At 42.4% G+C, this 9,422-nt stretch overlaps 2 long non-coding RNA genes across 3 annotated transcripts; one reads left to right on the forward strand and one right to left on the reverse strand.

Moving 5' to 3' along the window:
* Positions 1-432: 432 nt before the first annotated feature.
* Positions 433-3,873, reverse strand: LOC129855300 (uncharacterized). Of its 2 annotated transcripts, none has more exons than XR_008759488.1 (4): positions 2,659-3,873; positions 2,372-2,447; positions 1,980-2,149; positions 433-1,214 (listed from the first exon to the last, which is right to left on the reverse strand). It is a non-coding gene; the product is annotated as an uncharacterized LOC129855300 (long non-coding RNA). The 2 variants fall into 2 exon arrangements; XR_008759487.1 differs by having other exon boundaries at positions 2,372-2,485.
* Positions 3,874-4,326: 453 nt separating this feature from the next.
* Positions 4,327-9,422, forward strand: LOC129855297 (uncharacterized). The gene is made up of 3 exons (XR_008759486.1): positions 4,327-4,487; positions 4,742-4,864; positions 5,334-9,422. It is a non-coding gene; the product is annotated as an uncharacterized LOC129855297 (long non-coding RNA).

Below are 9,422 nucleotides of genomic sequence, written 5' to 3' on the forward strand. Positions count from 1 at the left end.
CAGATTGTGGCTTCCATCAATGTAATTGTCTGCATAATTTCCAATCCCCCAATAGATAGATAGAGAGATACACACACAGAACCAGATAAAAATCTGGACACTACTCATTCAAGGGCTTATCTTTTTTTAAACTATTTTCTACATTGTAGAATAACAGTCTACACATCAAAACTATGAAATAACACATTTGGAATCATGTAGTAACCAGAAAAGTGTTAAACAAATCAACATATACACTGCAAAAAGTCAGCTCTCAAAAACAAGGGGGAAAAAATGAGGGAAATATTACTTAAAATAACAAAATTATCTGCCAACAGAACAGGAACATTTTACTTGCCAAGATTTTTTAAACAAGTTAAAATATCTAGTCTCGAATGCATAGCCATCTTAAAACTAGTGCGTTCAGACTAAAAACGACTAATTTGTCTGGATACAAAGAAAAGATTTAAGAACATTTTCTGAATATGTAGGAAAATGTGCATAAATTTAGCAAATGCTAGTGCCATCATCTTGAAATAAGGCTGTATGTTTAGTAAATATATCTTAAAACCAGTACAGCTACACTAAAAACAAGTACATTTGTCTGGACACAAATAAAATATTTAAGAATGATATTAATCCGTTCATGGGATTCTCCATTGTCTACAGAGCCAGTAATTACCTTTGTCCAACAGCGGTGGCTTCATGACCTTTTTGAACACTCCATAAAACTGTGCCTTGTTGTAAAAGGTCCCCCAGCGGGTCTTCAGTTCAGGTATAAAGCAGTTCCCTCGATCGAGGATACGCCGGAGTTCATACATAACACGAGAGACAGACAGACAACCAGACCGAATTCTCACGAGCTCACTGTTTTTACATTTGCCCCAAGTAGTTTACCCCCGTCCCTGCTATGGCTTCTCACGCTGCTCAGTTCCCACACCATATCTCATTTGAGATTTGGTCTGGTGTTAACCAGGCTAAAGAAGCATAGGCCTACATAGAATGAATACATTTGCTTACATGATCCAGTTCTCTGAAGCAGGGATACGCTTGAAGAATCTTGGTAGGCCTGTCCTGCTCCTTAGTAGCATCAGAGTCGATGAAGGCCCGTCTTGCTTGGAATTCAAGGTCCAGACGCTGGGAAACATCCTTCTGGTTGGGTCTGGACTTGGTTTTATACATCTCCTGTAGAGTTTTATAATGTCTCGCCTGGTTCTGTAGGCACTCAGAAGTTTCTGATGCCAGAAAACATAACAATCCCGACCAATTAACATTTTAAAATGTAGACTGAAATTAAGACCAGTGATTCCGCTGGTACTACCCCCCCCCCAAACCTCTCATTCCACAGGAAACCCTGAAGACTAAACAGTGTAATAAATACCATTTAAAATAACACAAGCATATTGCTATTACATTGTTATAACTAACTTCTTTCTAAGCAGGGTTTCTCACACACCCAGAGACAGATGGCTGACACAGAACATTCCTAAACACTGATAAGAAAAGGGTGCAGACACACACACATACTCAAGGACGGAGGGCTGACTACGCACACACAAAATCTCCTGCTTAGCTGAACATTTGATAACAAAGAACTTTTGCTATAAGACTGAGAAGGATGACGCCCAGCTCATCAGGACCAATCTGAGAAGACAACAACCTGTCCAGAACCAACGAAAGGACCAGAACTTCCAGACTCAACCTACTTTCTGTATTGTATAAAATGTCTATGCATTCTGTTATCTGAGCTTTTTCTGGAGGTTCTCTATGAGCCGAAGGAACGAGACCGTATACGCTTGTACCAGATATCTTTACTCATAATTAAACTGTCGCTTGTCATACAATTTATCACCTTGTCTGAATCGATCCTTGACCGGCTCGCCCTTCTCCATATCCAATTATCAACAACAGTCACTTTGTTTCTAGTCCCTCATTTAGAGTAATAGTAGAAGTTGCATTTACACGGAAACACTATCCACTATTTAAATTTGTGAACTTACCACCCAACTGTTCAACCTCTGGGGTGTTGCATCTAGATAGTGGGGATTCTCTCCAACATCATCTCCTGGCTGCTCTGAAATCTAAGGCTTCGTGGCCACTTTCTTGAAGGGGTCGCTCCCTGCTTCTTTTTGGGGGTTGTAACATTCTGAATCCTTTTCAAAAGCTGCTTCTTCACAGATTTGTAACAAACACCAAATTGTTTGTGTTATAAATCACATTAAACAAAATTTAATCCAGAAATGAAACAATACAAGCAGACACATGTTGCCCTGATTGATCTGGATGAAGCACATCCCTCCTATTTTGAGTGTCAGATGTTTACACTTTGGCTGCCAGGTTCCAACATTGCTGCATTTGGAAACATGTGTTGAATACCTGAGTAGTGACTTACCTACTCAGCTCCACTGGTTGTAGATCTGAAATCACAGGTCCCCGGGAGGAAGTGCCTGGTCTACACAGGTCTGATTCTTGACCGTGTATAAGACATACATTTATTCTATAGTAACTATAAAGGCAAAGAACACCACACTGTAACAACAACCTAACAGCAAACACCAAAACAAGTACATCTGTAGATACATGTATTGTAATGATGGCCAGGAAATGCTACTTTGATTACAGTAACACTGTCTGCTTGGTTAGATTAAATGTCTCCCAAATGTCAAAATCTAACATTACCTCATTTTCACCATGAGTAAATCTCAAAATGGTTCTCCTTCTGAAGAAGGGAAAGAGATCACGTAAATCCTCCTTAGAGAGGCTGGGCAGCATGTCTGTGCTTATATTAGCAGCTGAAAAACACATTTAACCACATGGTAAATAGTTAAGTAATTAGCAACTAAGTCATGGTTTATAGACGCAAAGAGTCAGGTTGATATAGGTTATGAGACATTAGCATACGGTAGTCCCTTTCCAGTTAATGCAGGAATGATTAACCAAGCTAGCTAATGTTAGCTAACAAAATTAGACTACCAGTATATCATTAACGTTGACGTCAATTACTTTAAACCAAAAGATTGTGCAAGCTAATGAAACTCACGTTAACGCTAAATTGTCTCCCATATTGAAAATCTTAGTTCATCTTTGCTTGCCTAGCTAAGATTGTAGACAATGACTGACACCATCGATAATTTATCTTCGCCGTCTTTGGCACCATTTCTATTTATTTTCTATTGTCAATAGAAAGGGCGCCAAAGACTGGGAAGCTAAATAATCAACAGTGTCAGTCATTAGGGCACATTTACACCTCATTAACACCATTTCTGGCAATTAAGCACTATCAATCTAACCAAAGTTCAAGTTTTTTCAACGAATGGCCGTTCGTGCCGTTATTAATTCCTAAAAGTCAACGTTACCTAGTTAAAATTAGCAAACTTGGTTTGCCAACATTCCAATTCAAATGAACGTTAGCTAGCTAAGGAGAACGGTAGACGAGTATAAACAAATGAACATGACCTTTTAATACTGCGGTTGACATATTGTCCATGCCTGGATAGGTGTAATCCATTCCATCTTCATTCATAGTGTTGTTAGATGACTCAAAGATTTGCACCGTATTTGACTTTTTAGTTTTTTAGGCCTCCCTTATTTAGCTAGATAATGTGATGAACGTACGTCAGTTGAGCAATATCACATGAGAGTGCTGAATATCAGCACGGCTGTGATTCGGCCGTAGGTACGAGGCCGCAGGACAAATATAATAATATTCAGTATAACAGCACGACCTCGAGTGTGATATTGCTTTTATACAACAGTTCTACAAGCACAATTTATTATTTAACAGTAATAAGCGACAACAGATTATGATTTGTTAATTTATTTAATCATTTATTTGGCTCCAACACACATAGTTCCACAACTGGTCTGGTACTGGACTGTTGCCAAGCACCACATATACATTTTCCTACACACTAGCTTGCTACTGCTACTTTGTGTAGTTCTACACGTTACCGTCCTCTCCTGACGACCATTCATAATTTAACTCAAATGTTATTTGTGGAAATATGTTCATATTTGCGGTGCAAAGTTTGTTACAATTTAAGATGGATAACGATCGTTAATGTAATTTACGGTTATTAGAACACCTGTAAAGCGGAGTGATACATGTATAGTTAAAAGTTCCAGTGCTGTTGTTCTCTACTCCAATCAAATTACTGGTCATATTATAAATATTTGTGAACATCATTTTCAGGTCTTTCCGCCCTTTTCATCGAAAGCAGTGGGAACGTTTTACTTGCGTTTGCGTTTAGTAACGTTCAAGATGCTTTGACGGTGCGTTATCTGCTGCGTTTTTATGACTTTTTCATTGGAACTGTTATTGAGCCATATCAATAGATTGCACAGTCGCAGCCCTGATATCTGGTCACTCTGTGGTATTGACGGATGCACTGAGGAATATAGTGTACAATTCCTTCCATCATGTAAAGAGAAACCACCTTCAACACCTACTTGATTGCATCCGACCAGATGAACAGCCATCGGAGGAAAGCCAAGCACCACCGGAACACGTAAGTAGCTGGCTAGTATTTTTTTTGTTCTCTGGATTTAAAAAAAAGATTTAATGAACGGACGATACACGGACCAAAGTCATACTGTCCATTAGGCTACTCGATAATTTTAGCCATAATGACTCTTATGGCTAAAGCTGGGTTCATGTGAAAATAATCGATGATAAATAGGAACAAAACACTTAAATAACACTATTGGTGACACTAAATACAATTTCAAATAATCATCTATTAATTTGATGCGTGATACACAGGACAACATTCAACCCGATCATCTTCTAGCTAACTCCAGCATCACTGATCAGCAACTCCATACATCTGACTCAGATGAAAGGCAAAGGGGCATTGACCAACATGGAGCTGTCACGGTGCAACAAGTAAGTGCCACCAACCGAGTAAATCTACTGAAATTGACCATATTTTTTAAAGTACTTAGATTTACTAATAGCATTCATAGTCAGACTTCGCAACCACTTCTCCCGTCACAAACATTATACTTATCATGAACTAGTAATGTCCAGCCTCAGGATACTACATTCAATGTCAAACAAAATTTAGAATCTGACAACACATACCACTGCTTTTGTGATAAATGCCAGAGCCAAGCATCCTCTCACAGGTAAGATGCTTTTTCTGAACAGAGCACATCATTTGGTTTGTTACATTATGCAGAGCATTTTGTAGTGGTTCAGTGATGGTGGAGTTCATTCTCAGTGCCAGGTTGTCCACCTTACTATTGTTGATCCCTTATGTCCTTATGTTAATGAATATGTCATAAGAACATCTGAATATCATAGGTATACATGATTGATGACATCCCCACCTTGCTCTCTCTCTCATTTTCAGAAAGGCGTGAATGACATTGTTGCTGGGGTACAGCAGTATCAATCATCACTATTGGACAACCTCAGGAAGTAGATGGAGGCAGTGCTAAAGAAGCATTCAGGAAGCACATCAGGGCAACTTGAAAAAGATGCAATGAATATATTTGACAATTTCATTGGACCTTTTGCTGGCGTTGCAACATTTAGACAGGACAGTGTTATTAAGAAGCAGTTTAGCTGTTTGGATGCAGAGGAAATTCACATTGTTCGAACCATATACAGGATGAAATGGGGCGGATCAAAAGACATTTTCATCAAAGACAAATCATTTTATTATTTACCATTAGTCAAAAGTCTAGAACAGTTCTTATCACAACCAAGGATTTAGTCTATGGTTGGAAAGGGACCCCAGATGTGCAGGGGAAGTTTTTTTCATGATATTGTATATGGTGCTCTTCTAAAATCACAACCCTTATTTTCAGAGAAACGAAATGATTTGCAGATTGTTCTGTACACGGATGAAATATAAATCTAATTAATTAGGATCCTTTGCATCAAAAAACAAGTTGTTAATGGTGTACTACACCCTAGGAAATATAAATCCAAAATACAGGTCTAAACTGGCTGCTATCAGGCTAGATCAGCAGACCTCCGTCAATCTGGTGTAGATGTAATATTGAATAGAATCAAGGAAGACATGGATGCATTGTACAGTGGGGTTAAAATGCTAACTATTAACGGAAAGAACTTTATATGGTGCCATGGTCTCTCTCTGGAGACACCCTGGCACAACATGAACTAGCAGGGTGTAAAGAGGGTGTGGGCTTTGCCTACAGTAAGTGCAGACACTGAGTGTTCTTTTGAGGACATGCAGCCACTCTTCAATGAGGATGCATATACTAAAAGGACTACGGAGAAGCATGTCAGACAGTGTGAGGAAATAGAAAAGGCACAGACTGACTTGCTTCGCAACAGCCTGAAAACAGCATATGGGATCAATAGAAGGAGCAAGTTAGTTGAATTCCCAGCCTTTGATATCATGCAACAAACTCCGCAAGACATTATGCATGTAATTCTGGAGGGCATAGCCTCATTGGAAATCAAATGTGTTTTGAATCATCTTGTTGTGTCAGGTTTCTAGTTTTGAGTTGGTTGATCCACTTCCATCTCTGACACGTGGAAACCGGAGGGGGGAAGGGACGGGGTGCACTCCACTCATATGCGCGTAGGCCGGAGGGGTCCTGGCTCGGCCGGCCAAAGTCGTAGGCCCCATGGTTGCCCACTTGTAGATTTTAACCCATAGGTTGGGTTAAAAAGTCGTCTGTCCGTAGGTTAGGGGTTAGGGTTAGGTATAGTTTGTAGATTGGTTAAGGTTAGGGTCAGGTATAGTTTTTAGAATGGTTAAGTTTAGGTAGGTCTGTCGACTCGATGTAGGATCAGGCAAAATCCCTTGAGTTGCGCACCTTATGCAGGTTTGGTCCTCGGTTGGTTGCCATGTGTCCATATCGAGTGGTGTGGTCATGATGTCTAGGTCCGCTTTGTCAACGGATGTGGAAAGCATAGTGCAACCTAGGAGTTTGCTCCCCATCGGATCCTTCTCTTTTAGCTCCACGTTGTCTATGTATTTACTTCCGTGTTCGTCAGTCTTTAGCTCCTGGATGTTTTCAATCATGTGTGTAATTCAGGGGTTATTCCCTTCCAGGATCCTAACTCTGAATCAACCCATGTCTAGTCGAATCCAGCTGGTCTGTATGGGTATACTCGGCGTAGGATCAGGCAAAACCGTCGAGTTGCGTACCTTGTGCAGGTCCGGACCTCAGTTGGTTGCCATGTGTCCCTGTCGAGTGGTTAGTCATTGAACTGCCATTGGTTTGAGCAGACAAAAACCCAGAAGGCGAGCCCTCTCTACGGTTGTCATGCATCCGCCCTTGGAGTTCCGTCCTGCGTTTTGGTAGGTGTATGGAGGGTTTAGGATCAGGCAAACTTCCTCTGGCTTTGTATCGTACGTCTGCCAGGAGTCAGTTGATTGCCATCGGTCCATCCCCACCATCTCAGTCGTAGGTAATTCAGTGGTTTGGGTGATAGTGACCCGTGGAGCTACTCCCTTCCAGGATCGTAGCGTTCCAGTGGTATGTCATCCCTAGACAGTGATTTTTTTTTCGTAGTCCAGGTAAAAAAGTGGATCGGTTGTCCAGGCTTAGTGCGGCGGGGTAAGGGGTCCCCCAGTGAAAAATTGTTCTGTGGGATCCAATTCTCCTCGAGACATAATCTGGGCACCCCAGGGATTACACGGCCGACGCGATCCTCCAGCCGCAGCGCCCAACCCAAAAGCTCCACTTTCTAAAGCTAAGGTACCCCAACTCGCTAGGCAGAGCCACGCGCTACTGAACATACTGCCAATCCAATTCTAAACTGGGGTAGATAGTCGTCCAGCGCGGTACGTGAGTCCCCTGTTTTTGTGGAGCTGGGGGGGTTGAGCCGATTGGTCTGCCAACAAGACCCCGAGAGGTCCCGGAGGAGTCCGGTCAATCCATTTCCTCCCGTCTTCTTGCTTGGTGTATGGAAGGGCCTAATTGCTTAGGGTATAATCGCTGCGGGGGAGTCGCCAAGGTCGGTGTCCCAAGAGTAGTTGGCGAAAAAAGGTTCTCATCCGTTGGGGGTGCTGGTGGGTGTGGATGAGAAGTATTTTGGAAGGATGGTGGGTTGGTAAGGGTTTTTTGGCTGACATTTTGTTATTTAGTTCTATTTTATTGTTTCTTTTCATCAAGGCCCATGGTCATGGTAACCCCGAGTTCAAGAAACCAAAAAGACAAACATATATATATATATATAAATATTACAAGATATTTTTAAATTTAAGACTAAAGGTAAGAATTTGAGAGTCCGTGGTCACGGTAACTCTATAGTGCTATTGGAGGTCTATTTTTGTGGTCTTAATGACCCCCTATCTTTTGTAAGGTGCAGGTGCAGTGTATGTCCGGGCGTTCCTGCGCTGTACTGAAAGCCTCAGTGGTGGTCTGGCCCGTAGTAGTAGTGTTGGACCTGGAGGGGTTTGGGAGGTGAATCCTGGTCCGTGGATCCTGGCGAGTTTATTTGGTTTCTTCATTGTGGTTTATTTTAGAGGTGGCTGCTGACTAGAGCATCCTTGAGGTTCTTGTTCCTTATGAGGGCCAGGATGGGTATGTGAAGAGAGTAATTGTTTATATTTGAGTCTTTTTTTGGATGTGAGTAGCCACTCTGTAGCTGGGTGAGTTGTAGGTTGTAATGATGGGTATGATTTGGTGGTTTCCTTTGGTTTGTCCTTTCCGTGTGTGTCTCTCGGAGTCGCTTTGGGCCTTTTTGAGTGCCGAGCGAGTTTTTGAAGAGGATGTGTTGAGGTCTTGGGGTTGGGTGCATATCCTGCTGTACTTGAGGAATTGTGATTTGGTCGGTGTCATTTGGAGAGGATGAGTCTCTGCCTGTGGGGGTGGAAGGGTTCGTAGATCGGAAGTGATCCGAGGGTTATCCTGGTGTGGGGTAGTTGCGAGGAAGTTGAGTTTTTCCACCTGAGATGCTGCATCCATGAGTACCTCGTCCTTGATGATGTTAAACTCCAACAGGTGCTGTTGAGAGGGGTGGTCCTAAGAGTGCTGGTGGATTGGTGGTTAGCATCTTGAAGGTGGGGAGGTTTTTGTCCGTAGCTGCCCATTTGTTTATGGTCACTTCTATCCCCTCGGATTGGGGAGGATGGTTCTTGTGGTATGTGGCTAGCAGAGGATTTCCGTGGCTTGGTTGTAACCCGCTCCTGCTGATTTTCATGACATTCCCCCCTGGTTTGGGTATGGGATGGCATGGAAAGATCAGAGGCCACCTTAGCACTATCCCTCTGCTCCTCTCCCTCAACCACCCTGGTCAGGGTATGATCTCGGGGTGGGTAAGGAGGGTTAGTGTTTCCCGGCGGGGGCCCACCCTGTGCCACCCTGGTCAGGGTATGGCTGGGTTTCTGGGTCCCTGAGTATGGTGGAGGTAAGCCGCTTTTTGTTGGAAGTGTCCCTGGTTTTTCGTGTTGGGCAGTGGAAATATTTTTCCCTGGAGTGTTGTGGGGTGACGATTCCCGAAGAGGGGGCGTAAT

Source organism: Salvelinus fontinalis, chromosome 1, assembly GCF_029448725.1.
Source record: "Salvelinus fontinalis isolate EN_2023a chromosome 1, ASM2944872v1, whole genome shotgun sequence".
Classification (NCBI taxonomy): Eukaryota; Metazoa; Chordata; class Actinopteri; order Salmoniformes; family Salmonidae; genus Salvelinus; species Salvelinus fontinalis.